General features: G+C 45.3%; 1 protein-coding gene across 2 annotated transcripts in view; it reads right to left on the bottom strand.

Annotated features, from left to right (window-relative positions):
• Window positions 1-17210, bottom strand: part of ADGRL3 (adhesion G protein-coupled receptor L3) — a 643333-nt gene that overhangs the window by 503782 nt on the left and 122341 nt on the right. The window lies entirely within an intron of this gene.

The following is a 17210-nucleotide window of genomic DNA, read 5'->3' as shown; positions in this document are numbered from 1 at the left end:
ACAGAGGATTACAGTTTGGTGGTTTTGGGGGGGGAAAAACCACAGCACAATTTGCTATACATGTAGATAATTTAAAAAAAATACCCAGTTGTTCTCAGGGGGAGGGGGAACCTTCTCTGTTACTCCCCAGACATAAAAATCTTCATAATTTCCCTAGAACAGCCAGCCGCTTCCGTGGTGTCTGTGGGGACCTAATTTCTATGCACACTTGAAGAGATGATGCAATTTCTCAGACAGCTTAATCTCACCTTCATTGAAGGATGAAGACACTCCCCTAGGAAGGGCACTATGACCGCATTATCATCATTTCATGTCACCTTTAACTGGAGATGCCTGGGATTGAACCTGGGACCTTCTGCACGTCAAACAGATGCTCTTCCACCGAGCCATCGCCCCTGTCCTGCTGGTTGGTGTTTTGCTATAACAGCGGCAGCAACAGGGCCACAAAGAAGCACAAAGCTTTATAATGTTAACGTAAGGCGGAAATATCAAGGTGGGCAGCCCTGTTGGTCTGTCTGCAGCAGCAGAAAAGAGCAAGAGTCCAGTAGCACCTTAAAGTCTAACACAGTTTGTGGCAGGGGAGGAGATTTCGTGAGTCACGGTTTAGTGACTTGCAAAAGCTCATAACCTGCCACAGATTTCATAAGGCAGAAAGCAGCTCTGAGAAGAGTGCAAACTAAACTTTAAATGGGCATTTGGTATGGGATTTTACTTCACTTTGGAAGTCCCAGGTTCTACCTGCTCAGCACTAAACCACACTCACCCTTTTTTTACTCACCATATTACCAAAAGTCAATACCTTTGTTAATGTTACAACTGAGGACGGATTTGGCATCTGTTGTGTGAAAACAGCATATGGTGGACAGCGGGGGGTCATTTCCTGCAGGAGCGCACAGGAGCAGAGCTCGGGCAGTAAAGAGCCCAGGGGGCGGGCACATGCAACAAGCCCCGCCCCCTGCTCCCAGCAGCCCTCAGTCAGATCAAGAAGCAGCCAGGTAAGTTGCAGAGCCCCCCTCCCCCCCCGCCCCCAACAGTCCAGTGGCACCTTTAAGACCAAGTTTTATTCAGGTACAAGCTCTCCCTCCTCTTCGAGGACAGATCTGCACATTCCCCCCCCCCAATAGCTAGCAATCCAAAACAGTCCAGTGGAGCCTGAGCGCTGGGTGTTGCCTTCTGACACACTTCCGGAGATGTCAGGGGGTGTGGCATATGCAAATAAGTTATGCTAATGAGCTCCTGCACCTCTTTTCCTACAAAATGACCCCTGGTGGACAGTATCCTATTGCCCAGAAGATGTAGCTCTCCGTTGCTGCAGCTCTTTTTTTTAACCTCTGCAGGGATCAGCCCCAGGGCCGTGGAGCAAATGGGGAGGAAGAGCCACATGGATGGGGGTGGGGGTGAGGAGGAAAAAGGAGCGGAATAGTTTCTGCATGCACAGCTCTGCTGAGGGGAGGAGAGCAGTTCTGGGGCCGTGGCCCAGTGGCAGAGCATCTGTTTGGCATGCAGAAGGTCCCAGGTTCAATCCCTGGCATCTCCAGTAAAAGAACCAGGTGGTAGGCAATGTGACAGACCTTTGCTAGAGACCCTGGGGAGCTGCTGACAGCCTGAGTAGACACCAGGGCTTTTTTTGTAGAAAAAGCCCAGCAGAAACTCATTAGCATAATAGGCCACACCCAACTGCAGAAACTCATTAGCATATTAGGCTGCACACCCTGGCAGAGCAGCTCATTAGCATATTAGGCCACACCCCCGTGTTACCAGAAGTATAGTCATCCAGCCACACCCACCTTCTGCTTCTTATTCTGTTTACCTTGTTTGTTGTCAAAACCCAGGGCTTTTTTGTAGCAGGAACTCCTTTGCATGTTAGGCCACACACCCCTAATGTAGCCAGTCCTAATTAGTTTCTGCTGTTGGGTGTGGCCTGTTATGCGAATGAGCTCCTGCTGGGCGTGGCCAACTCGGGAGCCAGCCGGAACTCCGTTCCTGTGCGTTCCTGCCCAAAAATAGGCCTGGCTGGACACTAATGACCTTGATGGGCTGAGGGTCTCATTCAATGCAAGGCAGCTTCATGGGTGTGTTTGCTTTATCCCACTGACCGTCATGGTTGTTCTGCTGTGTGAATTCTTCTAGGGCTCTGGGAGTGATCCTTCCGGGGGTCCAAGGGAGGTGCAGCGATGGGAAAAACGGGGGGGGGGGGGAACCTTACATACAGACGGTAGGGATACTGCACAGTGCATAGGGAAAATAGTGGAAAAGAAACCAACAGTGCCGGAGGATCAACATGAGCAATGAAAAACAAGCAAAAATGTAAAGCAGACAAATACTTTAGAATGGGTTGGCAGGGTGCTGAATTTATCCACGAACCCTTGGATGCAGGATTTTGTTTAACTAATTTCACCTCCAAGACTTTGAGGCAGAATTTCGGCAGACTGTGTCTTTCATTTTTTTTGCAGAGATTGTACGAATTTGAAAACTCGTGTCCAGGAAGCAGTCACCCAAATATGATATATGGCGAGTGCAATTTCAGATGCCTACTATCTAGTGTGAAAATTGGGTTGACTGCGTGAATGCCACCTCCACCCATGTGAAGGTACTTCATACAATAAGTACCTCTGCATGCCTCCACAGAATATCACATGGAAGCTGTGGGGTGGCCTGGGGGGTATCAGGCAGCCCCAGCCATACCTTCCCCAACCCTGAGATCAGAGGCAATAAACCTCTGAAATCCAGTACTAGAAGTCAACCTCAGGCCCCTCTGTCCCGTTGCTGGACTCCCAGAGGAACTGGTTGGCCACTGTGTGAGACAGGATGCTGGACTAGATGGACCACTGGTCTGATCCAGAAGGGCTCTTATGATGTTCTTAGGAAGGCTTCGTCTTCTCTGCCCTGTTGCTGGCCCTCCAGAGGAACTGGTAGGCCACTGTGTGAGGTGGGATGCTGGACTAGATGGACCACTGGTCTGCTCCAGCAGGGTTCTTCTGATGTTCTTAGGAAAGCCTCGGCCTCTCTGTCCTGTTGCTGGCCCTCCACTGGATGGCCACTGTGTGAGGTGGGATGCTGGACTAGATGGACAACTGGTCTGATCCACCAGGGCTCTTCTGATCTTCTTAGGAAGGCCTGGACCTCTCTGCCCTGTTGCTGGCTCTCCAGAGGACCTGGTTGGCCACTGGGTGAGGTGGGATGCTGGACTAGATGGACAACTAGTCTGCTCCAGCAGGGCTCTTCTGATGTTCTTAGGAAGGCCTCGGCCTCTCTGCCCTGTCGCTGCTCTCCAGAGGAACTGGTTGGCCACTGTGTGAGCTAAGATGCTGGACTAGATGGACCACTGGTCTGCTCCAGCAGGGCTCTTTATATTCTTATAATATCAAGAATTTTACTGTGCTATCCTTGGACTGCTCACTCTCCCTCACTCTCTATACAGACATTCTGTGTATATGTAATGCTGTGGTCCCTCAAGCAAGTGGCAGCTGTGGTGGAGGGGTCTCGTGGGGCAAGACAGAGCTGTCTGTTTCCTTCTGCAGTGTTCCCAGAAGTCTAATTATAGAGATGAGGTTGCGTCAGCTTGAGAGAAAGGTATTCTCCTGACAGCCCACCCCGAGTCTCTCTACAGGAAAGAGTAAAAAGCAGGTGGGGGCCCCAAGTGTGAGGAGATTTGGCACACTTCCTGAACCAGCCTGTGTTTTTGTCAATGCTGCACTTAACGACGACATAAATAACACGAAAGTACAAATGTAGGGCTCATCACATTAAAAAAAAAACATAAAGCAAACTGTGTAGATAACCAATGTACCTGGTTTCAACAGAAGACTTATGCCTAATTTCCGATCCCCCCCTCCATCTTGGAGATCGACCTTAACAAGCCCGTTTATGTGGACTTAAAATGATGTTCGTCAGCCGGCCCTCTAATTCTTCTACGGCAAATAAAAGGTCAGGATAACAACACAAAATGATCAACTTTATCAATATTTGTGTGCATGGCATAGAGATGACAATTGTGTAGGGCCCGTTTTTAGAAGAAGACGACGACTAGTCGTTTTCTGTACCCTGCTTTTTTCTACCATACGGAGTCTCGACGCAGCTTTGATGCAGCAAGACAACAAATGGAAAGAAGAGAGAAGGTTTTTAGACCCCACTCTTGTCAAGGAGTCTCAAAGTGGCTTACAATCGCCTTCCCTTCCTCTCTTTCCAACACGCTCCTTCTGAGGGAGGTGGGGCTGAGAGAGTTCTGAGAGAACTGTGACTGGCCCAAGGTCATCCCCTAGGCTTCATGAGGAGAAGTAGGGAATCAAACCCAGGCCTGCGGATTAATGCAGCAAGACAACAAATGGAAAGAAGAGAGAAGGTTTTTAGACCCCACTCTTGTCAAGGAGTCTCAAAGTGGCTTACAATCGCCTTCCCTTCCTCTCTTTCCAACACGCTCCTTCTGAGGGAGGTGGGGCTGAGAGAGTTCTGAGAGAACTGTGACTGGCCCAAGGTCATCCCCTAGGATTCATGAGGAGAAGTAGGGAATCAAACCCAGGCCTGCGGATTAGAGTACAACGCTCTTAACCACTACCCCCATGTCAGCTCTTTCAGATACTTGGAAACCTTTTGTAGAAGCGTATGTGCAGATCTGCCACCACTGCTGTTATGTATGTTTCTACTTTATATGTATCCATTTTTATAATAAGTAGCTGTATTTTGAGTCCCCCCCCCCTCTTCTTTCTGTGTTTTTTGTGTGTGGAAAGAAATGACATTTTTTTAAAGTCATCAAACGATCAGACAATCTTTTCATATCTCTCTGTCTGTCTGTCTGTCTGTCTGTCTGTCTGTCTGTCTATGTCAGATTTTCTCAGCAGTATTATTTCTTTAATGGATATCTATTTATCTATATCTATCAGATTTTCTCAGTGGTATTATTTCTTTAATATTCACATATAAAGATAGATAGACTTAAAATGATAGACAGAGAGACAGACACAGATATCAAAGATGTTAAAGAAAAAATACCACTGAGAAAATCAGATACTTTGGACATATCCTATATCTGCTGCTTTTCTATTAGACTCCCAGACTCCTTCACCCGTTAATCAAGCCATTTAATTCTGTCGCAACTGAATGTCAGGCTATAATTTGTGATTAAAAGTTCCATGCTTCCTTAGTGTCAGCAAGCTGCCATTCTGTTTTCTGTGACCTCTGTGTCTATACCCCTTATCAACAGAATGATTGGTGTGAATTGTTGCCTCTTGCTGAATATTGTTATAACAATACTGTCCATAGCTCCACGGGCATGTCTCCTTATAAAGCTGTCTCTGGTTACGACAGCCCCCCCTCCCTTTCCTGGAGGGGATGGGCCAACGTCCTGTGGGGGACGCTGATAAATGGTGTATGTCCTTGCAAAATGCATGGCCTCTGCTATGCCAAACGCTTGACGCAGCCAAGGCTGCTTACAAGACCCAGGCAGACAAGGGTAGGGTGGTGGGGTTTGATCTGAAACCTGGGGATCTTGTGTATGTCTCGACCAAGAACATTAAGATGCTGCGGCCTAGCAGGAAATTGGGGTGGAAGTTCATAGGTCCATTCAAAGTGCGTAAAGTCATAAATGATGTGGCGGTTGATGTTGTTTTGCCTAAGAATTTACGTGCTCTGCATTCTGTTTTTCACATGAGCCTGTTGAAGAAGGATCCTGGCCCGTCTCCCTGGAGACCAGCAGTTACTCCTCCTCCACCTGTCATTTTGGAAGGGGATGAACATTTTGAGATCGCTGATATCCTTGATTGTAAATTGAAACGTGGTAAACTCTGGTACCTTATCGAATGGGTTGATTTCGGTCCCCAGCACCGCGAATGGGTGGAAGAAGGGGATATTCGGGCCCCTTACCTGATCCGTAGTTTCCACAAGAGGTTCCCGGACAAACCGGGAGGTCTCCCGCCCAGCCCGGGAGATCTCCCGCCCGACCCGGGAGGTGTGTTGTAAGTGTATTTTAAGGGGGGCAGTATGTCAGCAAGCTGCCATTCTGTTTTCTGTGACCTCTGTGTACATATCCTTTCCCTGTTGCACCCGGCTTGTTTTCTATCATCCTGCTCCTGCGTTGGAATGCACAAGATAACTGCTGGAGGTTGTGTGGGGGAGAAGATGCTGTAATGCTTGCCTATTGCTTTTCTCATGAGTACTGCACCTGTGTTTTGTCTGATGTTCTGCCTGGTTCCCATGGACTGGGCGCGCAACCGTTTCATTAGCCCGCCAGCGGGAATGCTATTCATTGGATCTGTATCTGTTTGAATTTCCTTTATTATGCTTGACCTAACTGTGTATCCCCAGTTCTAACAAAGAACGTGTTTGAGTATGTCTTCAACGCTTTGAAATAAATTTTGCTTTTCTTGAAAACGTGGATTTATTCTCGATGCTTGGGGATCCAACACTTAGCCAATTATTTCACAAAGTATCAGTTAAAAAAACCCAACAACTATACACCTCCTTCAGCAGTCTTCCTTAATTGTGTGCATGGCCATTTTCACCAGTACATCATTAATGCTTTTGTGAACACGTAATCATAATTGATTAGAGATCTACTTTGGCGTTGTGCTGGAATATTTCATGATAAACACAACAGAAATTTCAAACACTGGTTTTGGATTCGTTCTATCGTGTTCAAAACATCTGAGTGATGTATTTCGGCTCCTTACAGAGACTCTGCTTTTACCCTCCCAGAAATTCCTACAAAGCTGAATTCTCCCCACCCCCACCGGAAAAATTCAGTTTGGTCTTTTTTGTAGTGACTTGTTTGTGGAAAGTTGAACAAAAGCAAAAAGCCAAAGAGCTTCGCTACCGGATTTTTCTTCTTGCTGGCACATTTTCAGAGATACGGCCACTAAAAACCGATGTTTGTGTTCAGAATTATAACAAATGGTGAACCCACTATATGTAACTGGCTCAGTATATAAATTAGTTAAGCTTCTAATGGTCAGTGTATCACGAACTGTGGCAATTCTCCCAGAGATTCTTCCCTGGCTCAGAATGTTAAACAAGGATCTTGCAAATAACATAAACACATGACATAACCAAAGCTAGTCGCCCTATAGATGGTTGTGCATAATTCCTTCCACATTTACCCTTTAACCCCCAAAGGAGAAACTCTGTTAGTCCGAGGGTTGCCAGCTCTGGGTTGGAAAATTCTTGGGAGATTTTGTGGGTGGAGCCTGGGGAGGACAGGGACCTCAGCAGGGTATAACGCCATAGAGCCCACCCTCCAAAGCAACCATTTTCTCCAGTGGAGAACTGATTTTGGTCACCTGGAGATCCACTGTAATAGCGGAGGCTGCCTGGAGGCTGGCAACTCTCTCTTTTGCCATCTGACTCATACAGTCTGTTCCAAATCTGTCCTTGTGTTGAACCCAAAATGGCAGCCGTAACGTGATGCACCTAGTCCCGGAGCATGGCAGCTGCATCCACGGGGGCTACAACTCCAATCTTACACGCGGGATCAAATCAAGCTGCAGTCCCTAGAGGGCAATGCAATCATGCGCATCTGTGTGGCAACATGTGCTGCTATTGTGAGATGGGAGAAATTGCTTAGAAAACAGACAAGCATTTTCGACGTTTTCCCTGAGAAACGCCTGCAAGTGCTGAGCTGACACCCAATCGAGCTGAGATCACCCACCGCTAATTTTAACAAGGATTAATTGCCTATCAATGTTAAGGCACTTTATCCAAAACCTTTTCCACAACAAAGGCTATTCAGCCTACAAGTGACATGCATAAATTTTGGATTTTAACATCTGAAGTGAGACAAACACTGGCCGCTGGTACCTGGGTCATTAGCCAATGATTAACTACTATTACTTGTTAATTCCCCCCCCCCCGCAGAATCACATCCGATGTTGGAATACATTTTAGAGAAGAAGATGGGCAAATATTTTTGTTGGTTACTTCTTTTTTTTTATGAATTAGGACCATTAATCTTCCTCCCACCCTGTTGGCGTTTTCTACGGCTATGTATGAAAATAAACAGCCAGGCTATGATCAGTGCCCACCAGGCAAATGTGGCAAGAGCATTGCTGGCATCCTTACAATGACTCATTATTAACTTCCTTCTCTGTTATAGCTGCCCAGGGTGCCATATCCTCTTGATTAGGAAATAAAAACAATAATGCAGAAGATCTCTCAGCCTTCATCGAGTGATCATTAGCTATCCCAGCAGATGGACCTAGGGAGGGATGCAATAATGCATTAATAAGGCCATCCCAAGCACAGTTACCCTTTTTCTAAGCCCATTGATTTCACCGGACTTTAAAGAGAGTGATTCTGTTTACGACAAGAGTCCAGTAGCATCTTAAAGACCCACAACATTTGTGGCAGGGTAGGACCTTTCATGACTCATCCTCTATCTTTTCTGGAAGATGTCATAAAATCCCTTATGGACTTAGACAATGCCCTTGTAGTCAGGGACCAGGGTGCCATTGAATCTGTTTCCCACATTCTTTTAAACTGCCCATTTTATACTAAGACCTGGGATAAATTTCTGGACTCCCTTCTTCTTACATGGGGTGGTCTCCCTGAGAGTGTCAAAGTCCAGTTGCTACTCTCGGGGCAAAATTTAATGTTGCCTGTTTTCTTCAATCTGCAATTCAAATCAGGGAAACTATAAACTGATCAGTTTTTTTTTCTTGCTGTTTGTTTGTATGACAGCCACATTTTTGATGTATTCTTAAATTTTAATGTACTTTTATCTTTGATATGCCAATAAAGGTTATCTGTCTGTCTGTCATGACTCACTGCTCACTTATTCAGTGAGCAGTGACTCGTGAAAGCTTCTCCCCTGCCACAAATTTTGTTAGTTTTTGAGGTGCTACTGGACTCTTGCTCTTTTCTACGGCTACAGCTACAGCTACCCATCTTGATCTGTTTAGGACAACACTGTAGATTTCTCGCATGATTTTAGTTTCCCAGTCACAGACTTCCCCCCCACTTCCTTTGCAACTAGATCCAATTCTTTTCAGAGATCTCTAATCACAGATCTCCCTTGTCATGCCTCCTTTGTGTCTGGCGGTCCAATAAAAGTTAATTAACACTGTGTGGTCTACTGAAGATATTTATATTACAAAAGTGCGACACTGCTGAACAGGCAAGCAGAATATAATCGACAACAAACCCCTGATTCCAGTATTGAAACAGAAGTGTAAGATCTCTCAGGGTCTCCACCCCTTGTCCCATTACAGATTTTTATGAATTAATTCTTATAAATTAAGATACAAAGTCTGCAGTCTGCCTTGCTGATACGGCTATCTTTGGATTTCTCCGAAGACCCTCCATCTGTCTTTTCGAATATTACCCCGTTACATATGGCTGGATTGCCCATTTCTAACATTAAAGTTTCTAGCTAACGCAGTCTGGAGGTCTGGCTGTCTAGATATCCATGCTATCTATTTACTCTCATTCTTTCGATACATGTGTTTATTGAGCCTGTGGGTGATGGTGATCTGTATGTACACATGCACTAAATAAATAAATAGCATTATTGTATTATGGAAAAATCAGAAAGAAAGAAGTTAGAGACAGAGATCTTAGTATGGTAGAAAATCGAGGGAAGGGAGGTGGAGCTGCGAGATAAGGCAACCCCCGCCCCCCACAGAGATCTTAGTATGATGACTGAAAGACTGAGCAATGAATCAGAAAGTCTGAAATTTGAAGAATCTAGTCCCCGACTATGGTTTCCAACCTCCATGTAGGGCCTGGGCATCTCCTGGAATTAAAAATGATATCAGTTCCTCTGGAGAAAGTGGCTGCTTTGGAGGATGGACTCTATGGCATTATACCCCAATGAGGTCTCTCTCCTCCCTAACCTACACTTCCCTCAGGAATCAACCCCAAATCTCCCGGAATGTCCTAAGTCAGAGCTAGCAACTTGATGACCTTAGGCCAAGACAAGTCACTATTACTGCATTTAGCCACAGGTCATTACAACTGAACACCCATTCTACCTGACAATGGAGTGGAAAATTAACCAATACATTTGACAATGAAAGATGAGATCAGCAATCCTCAAGGTGGAACTGAAAGGGTGTCACAGCACCTGCCACTACATTTCCTGGTTCTCACTTGCTTCCTGAAAAATAAGATCGAAAGCATATTGAACAAAAAAAAGGGAAAACAAGGCTATCCAGCTACTCATTACCAGACCAACTAACAAAGTGCTGAGCTCATATCCCAGGAGATCTCCAGCCACACATCAGGCTTTATTTTGTGCGTATGTGTGTGGGAAGGTAACTGCTTGTGTGTCTGCTCCTTGCCTCCAGCCAAGGCCTTAGGCATATCCCTGACCTGTCCTGAGACTTCAACTCAGAAGTAGACGGAGGTTTACAGGACCCAACTAGGGGTGTGCACTCAGTATATATCAAGCCGAATAAACACCCAAAAAATACCCTATTGGTGTTATTTCGGTATTTATTCAGATGAATACAGATTAGACAATCTGATTAGGCTACCAAAATAGCCATGCCCAAATCAAAGCCAATATTATTCCGCTTTTATTCAGGTGCGGCAATGGAAGTTTAAATGCCTTCAGTTCATTTGCCAAGTTGTGTCACTGCGGCAGCACAACTTGGCAAATGAAATGAAGGCATTTAAACTTCCAGTGTCTTCAGTTCACTCGCTGAGTCACACCACAGCAGCGGCACAACACGGCAAGTGAAATTCTCCATGATACCCTATGGGGACGGTCCCCATAGGGTATAATGGAGCTGAATAAATTCGGGTTCCCCAGATATTTACCCGAATATCAATACAATACCGATGCTGGTATTTGGGAATATTCACATGCAAATCAGGAAAAAAGGAAGAAGAAGAGGAGGAGATTGGATTTATACCCTGCCCTTCACTACCCAAAGGAGTCTCAGAGCGGCTTACAAACTCCTTTCCCTTCCCCTTCCCCTGTGAGGTAGGTGGGGCTGAGAGAGCTCTGACAGAAACTGCTCTTTTCAAGAACACCTGTGAAAGAACTATGGCTTTCCCAAGGTCATCCAGCAGGTGCAAGTGGAGGAGTGGGAATCAAACCCGGTTCTCCCAGATTAGAGTCCGAGCACTTAACCATTACACCAAACAAAACATTTTTTTGCACACCCATAGACCCAACTCTTCCTCATCTTGCCAATCCCCTTCCAATGGAGCCAAAATGGGACGTTAAGCTGGTCTCTGACCTCTAGCTCTTGTGAGACATCTGGCATTCCCCTTCCTAATGCCGCAGAACCTCCCCTTCCCCCAATATGGCCACCAATCAGCTGGAGAAGTGCATCTACCAGTCAAAGACTAGTTCTCCTACCTTTGACACACATCTGAATGCCTGGCAACAAACTTGTGCCAAACTAGATACAGCAACGTCCCTGTGGCCCACATGAACATGCCACCACTGTTTTTAAAATCATGTAAAAATGCTGCAAGCATGGCACTCTTGTTCCTCCATCCCGTGCCTTTTCAAGTTCCCAGACAGCTGCAGAAGTGTGCAGCCATTTCAGCATTCCAGATCTCCTATCATTAAAGGAAGTCATGGCCCTCACTCTGCAAGACCTCCAAAATGTCCTATTCCTAACAGCCTTGCTCAGATCTTGCAAACTGAGGACTGTGGTTTCCTGGATTGAGCCAATCCATCCCCCCTTTTCCTGCTGCCTTCAACTTTTCCTAGCATTATTGTCTTTTCCAGTGAGTCTTGTCTTCTCATAATGCAACCAAAGCACAAAAGCCTCAGTTTGGTTATTTTAGCTTCTAGGAAAGGTTCGGGCTTGGTTTGATCTAGAACACACTTATGTCTCTTTTTTGGTGTCCACAGTAACCGTAAAACTCTCCTCCAACACCGTATTTTAAATGAATCAACTTTCTTTCTGACGGCTTTCTTCAGTGTCCAGCTTTCACAACCCATCCATAGCAATGGGGAATACTATGGCATGAATTATCTTTCCGGTGACACATCATTATACTTAAAAATGTTTTCTTGTTTGGCTTCATGGCAGCCCTTCCTTGTCTCATTCTGCTTCTGGTTTCTTAGTTACAGTCTCCCTGTTGCATTAATATGCAAAAACAAATATCTCTACCAGTATGGGCACTAAACACCTGTTATTAGATTTCAATATTTTTTTCTACAGCGTTGGGAAACTTATTTCCTCTCCATCAGCCCTCCATATGCAGCAACCTTGCCTTACAGAATTGTGGGTAAGGACTGAAACAAGATAATCCACACAAAATGCTTTTAGCACTCCCAAAGTGCCATCCGTGCAATTATTATTACGCTATTATATATGTACGGAGCTGCGGTGGCTAAAGTGGTAGATAAATAGGTACCACTTTGGTGGGACGGTAACAGCGTTCCGTGCGCCTTGGTGTTTAGTCATGCCGGCCACATGACCACGGAAATGTCTTCAGACAGCGCTGGCTCTTCGGCTTTGAAATGGAGATGAGCACCGCAACCCTAGAGTCGGATTCGACTGGCTTTCGAGCAAGGGAACCTTTACTTTACCTTTTTATTATATAAGTAACTATTATTGCTGCAGTTGTGATTTTAGATACCATAAGGGCACTTTCACCCAAATCTGCACAACACCTCTCTCCTCTCATGGACCACGTAAGCATTAGAGTTAACGTGAGGCAGGAACCCACGTCTCTTGTAAACAGATCATCTAAAATTGGCACAAAAATCCCCGTCTATCTGCCTTCTGACTCACCCAGCAGTCTTTCATAAGAGCCCCTTCACTGGCACTATACGATTATTGTCCTTTTTGTGTGTGTGACAGTCAAAATTCTGCCTGATTCAGATTATCTGACTCTATTTTAACAGGCAGCACGAAAGTACTTGTTTCATACCAATTACAAAATATCCGTCTCTTTTGCACGGTTCTGTCTTCCCCTCAGTGCTCAGAGAACACCGATGGATCCCGGAATATGATAACTATAGTCCCTTTATTTGGCCTCTTGGAGTCTATATATGAGCAGATTCTCTCTTCAAAGTGGTTTTGGGAAAACAGGACCAAATCCCACCATTCTCTCTCTTCTCCGCAGCCGTTTTTCTTCCCCCTTACAAATCTTAGGTCAACAAATCCAGTCTTAATGCTACCCATTTTACTTCTTGAGGGAAACATTCTACTATGCTTAATTTCCCTTGGGGGGAATTACAAATTAGTAATCTGCTTAATTATTATCCAAATTTCCTCTTTTGTCCATAATTCTTCTTCTTCTTCTTCTATCCTTCAGGTAAATAATACGGCATAATAGAGACATTCTTACCGCCTTACATCTTCTAATGAATAGCACACAGGCAAATGTCCCCAAGTGGTACAGCGGACAAGTGATGTTAGATCAGGGAGATGAAACAGAAAAGGCAGCCAGAAAAGACATTCGGAACCAATTTGCAACAACTGGAAGGTCAGAGCGATACGGGATGTTCAGTTGCTTGAGGAGAAACCATGACAATAAGGTGCCAAGAGGTTTCTGAGATAATTAGGGAAGCGGAACATGTTGAGACCAAACAGATGAGGAAATGAGAGGGTTTGATATTCGAATGAGAATGTAAAAGAGGTACATAATCGTCTAATTAAGAGAGATAAGAATCAAAGGTGAAACGTCCCGATTGTCCGGCTAAATGGCAGCTACCGTACAGCCGCATGATTTGAGTATTGAAGGAAAGAAGAAAGATGTGGGGGGACGTAAGGGACAGAACATAGGTTGGTGGGTGCTTTCGGAGAGGGAGGTCAGGGCACAGTAATCCAGTCAAGCAAAAAGAGAGAGACTCACACTAAAGGGGGGGAGAAAGGAGAAATCGTAAACTTCAAATAACTGCCAAAATAAATTTTATTAAATCTCTCGGTCCATCTTGATGGAATCTTTGTCAGAGCAAATGCTAATATAAAACAATGCCCCCCCGAAACAAATTCCATGTAAGAACCACATCTACATACTCAAAAATGCTTCAATAGAACAGTGATAAAAAACAGAATCCCACACCAATACGCAATATGCAACTACCATAAAGAGAACATCCGTACCAAAGTTTCTTTGAAGAAACTATCGACAGGAGAATTAGAACTCAGGCTGGGGGTCTCCAGTGTGGTGTCTGTGGGGGGCATGCTGCCCACCAATAGCTTTTTGGGCACCTGCCAAGTATTTTTAGGACGTGAGGCTTCTGAATGGCTACCGGAGATTGCATTGGATGTGCAGATTTTTTTTTTAAATGTTGCCTTGGCAGCAGCTGCCACCACAGTAAAAGAATCTACACTGTGTGACTGAAGTAAAGCTACAGCAATCACTTTGTGGCTGATGAGGAACTTTTGCTGAAACATCTTTTGGAGGACAAATCCACTGTAATATCAAGGAATGTTGCTAAATTTCTCTTCATTGCATTTACAAAGCGTAAGCACCTCCTCAATGTTCCTTATGATGTCTCTTCTCTGTAATGCTTTTTTCTTTTGATTCTGTATGCTGTTTTATGGGTCTCTGACCGTAATAAAATGATGATGACTTTGTGGCTGGCTTCACTTCCTGCAACACAGCCATTTTGTGGTAAGACCTACCATGCTGTGGCAGAATTCCAAAGATGCCCTCAGGCTCAAAAGGATGGGGGGGTCCTGGCTTAGGTGTTAACCTCTTGCCAAACTTGGATCCTATTCCATATTCATGTAATACTTAAAAGAGTCTGACTGTTCTAGGCGACAAACTCCCAAACACTTTCAGAACGGTTCGTTCCACTACATACTCAGAGAGCCATATGAGTACAGATGGCTTTAAAAAGTATAGCACAGAACCTCAGACAGGGTAAGAATACTGTATTTCACAGGAGGAGGAGGAGGAGATTGGATTTATACCCTGCCCTTCACTACCTGAAGCAGTTTCAGAGCAACTTACAATCTTCTTTCCCTTCCCCCAGGGCCGGCCCAAGGATTTTTGCGCCCTAGGCGGGGCTACCTTCTGGCGTCCCCCCCCCGCATGTGCCCAAATACAGGGTTGCCAACCTCCAGGTGGGAGGTGGGGAGGGGAGTCCCAGGCCAAGCCCGCATGCTCCCCCTGGACCAGACCCCCCTCGGCTGCTTTCCGTCGGATTTGGGCTGGGGAGGGGTGCATGTCCAGCAGCAAACGCAGCAAACATTTCATGGGTTTTTGAGATTCCCTCGCTCTCTCCGTCCCAAAGTATCTAGTTAAAAAATAATAATCATCCTCCTCCTACCAGCCTGTGGGAATAGCTCTCCCCCTCAGCTCGCCAAGGAAACGCTTGGGCTTTTCTCCCCCCTCCAACTCTGGAAAAAAGGGGGGAACTTTCCCTGGTGTCTTTTAACTCCACTTCTGTAGCGGAGCAGCACAGGTTGTCGACGACTGTGGGACACTTCCCAGATGTTGCTGTCTGATCGTGCCCTTTAGATATGTCAGGCATTTGCACCTATGTCGGATCTAAAGGCGCATGTGATTGCAGACTTACTCTGTAATCCGAAGAACACTCTCCTTTCCCAATGTGTAGGCCTGAGTAGTATGCCAAGTAGACTCACTTAGGATTGCTATGTTAAAGAGTTCACCTAAGTGTGACAATGGGACAGCTATTTGCAAATCTCTGTTAAAATATGTGTAAGTATTGGGTATTAAACCATTCTTCCCTGTTGCCATTTCCCCAACATAAATCACCATCACAGCTGCTAATTGCCCATGGGTAGCAAAATAGGAGGTGCCTGCATGGTTCTTTTTTTCATTACAAATCTTTCATGCTTCTTTGTTACCAAATAAAAGTAGGACACTGGTTGAAAGGAAGAAAAAGACACAAACGGACCCAGTTTCTGGACGGATAAAGCAAAGTTATTTTATTCAATCTACATTATTTTGTTTTCGTTAATACCCTTGCAGAGACAATCAGACATGTGTTGGTCAAACTGGCATTAGTTCAGAAAATAATGGTCATACTGAGAAAGACAAAGAAGTTATGCATCACGAGCCATTATGATGGGACAGGAACAGGATGAAATTCAATAGCCCAAAGGTTACAGCCATATATCTAGAGATTAAAAACAAAACAAAACGAATGGTAGCTATCCAGCTGGTGCCATCCAAACCATGAGAAGAAAAACAAGACGTAAGGAAAACACTATCATGAATATATGCAGAGGGAGAGAGCACCTGATGTGATACAGCAGCAAACTTGACAAATGCCATTCTTTGCCTCCACCGGAAGAGGCATTTCAAGCTGTAACAGAGAAGTTCTAACAGGCACCCATTTATAGGGAGGAGACAAAAGAAAGATTGGGGCTAATTTGCTTCCACCCCAATAGTCTGACCATGAGGATTTAGATATCCCATCTGTAATACCACACATGCTTACTGCAGTCTGATGGTGAAAAGACGCTGACTTGAATCTACCAAAGTTCTGGTGCTGAATAGATCTGCAGTCTGTCTAAGTCCTGCATATAAGTGCAATATAAGTGCATTGCTATTTCACCCTGTTCTCAGGATGACGTGCATTTGGGTCAGTGTTGAGAAGCATCTGTGTCTTTGTCAACCTTCCAAGTGCTTGCTGCTGTCGCCATTTATTACTATTATTATTATTTTTTTTAATTGCTGCTATTACACCATTTGGCTATTGTGAATTGGCACCGTTTCTGCTTCTATCATCAGGCGATCATCCTGGAATCATAAGGTAAGAGCGCTAATTGGCTCAAAGCGGGGGAGGGGGAGAATAAATTATGGAGGTGTGTTTCCACCGATGTCAGTGAAAGCAGAAAGTGAAGGGGATTCATGATTGGAACAGAACCTGCGGTGTGGATGGGGAAATGCAGGAGGCGAACAACTTCGACAGTGCAATATCTACCGACGTGCGTCTCCTCCATCGCAACTCTGCGTGCCGCTAATACTGGAAGGTGAAAGGGAAGAATGGTCCCACTGTGGAACCACCTCTGAGTGGTTTGGGGTGTTCACATCAAAAGAGGAAGACAACATACAACTAACTTGCATTTCCCTTTTCTTCCTCCTGAGCCAGCAGAGGAAAGCAGTGGCTTGAATTAGGGGAAAGGAACTGTGCAGGGGTCATTTCGTAGAAAAAGAGGTGCAGGAGCTCATTAGCATAACTCATTTGCATATGCCACACACCCTGACATCACCTGAAGTGTGTCAGAAGGCAACACCCACCGCTCAGGCTCCACTGGACTGTTTTGGATTGCTAGCTATTGGGGGGGGGGGAACGTGCAGATCTGCCCTCACAGAGGAGGGAGAACTTA

This window comes from Gekko japonicus, unplaced genomic scaffold, assembly GCF_001447785.1.
Source record: "Gekko japonicus isolate JY-2015 unplaced genomic scaffold, Gekko_japonicus_V1.1 scaffold74, whole genome shotgun sequence".
NCBI classification, from domain to species: Eukaryota; Metazoa; Chordata; class Lepidosauria; order Squamata; family Gekkonidae; genus Gekko; species Gekko japonicus.
This window is presented reverse-complemented; position numbering and strand designations above follow the sequence as displayed.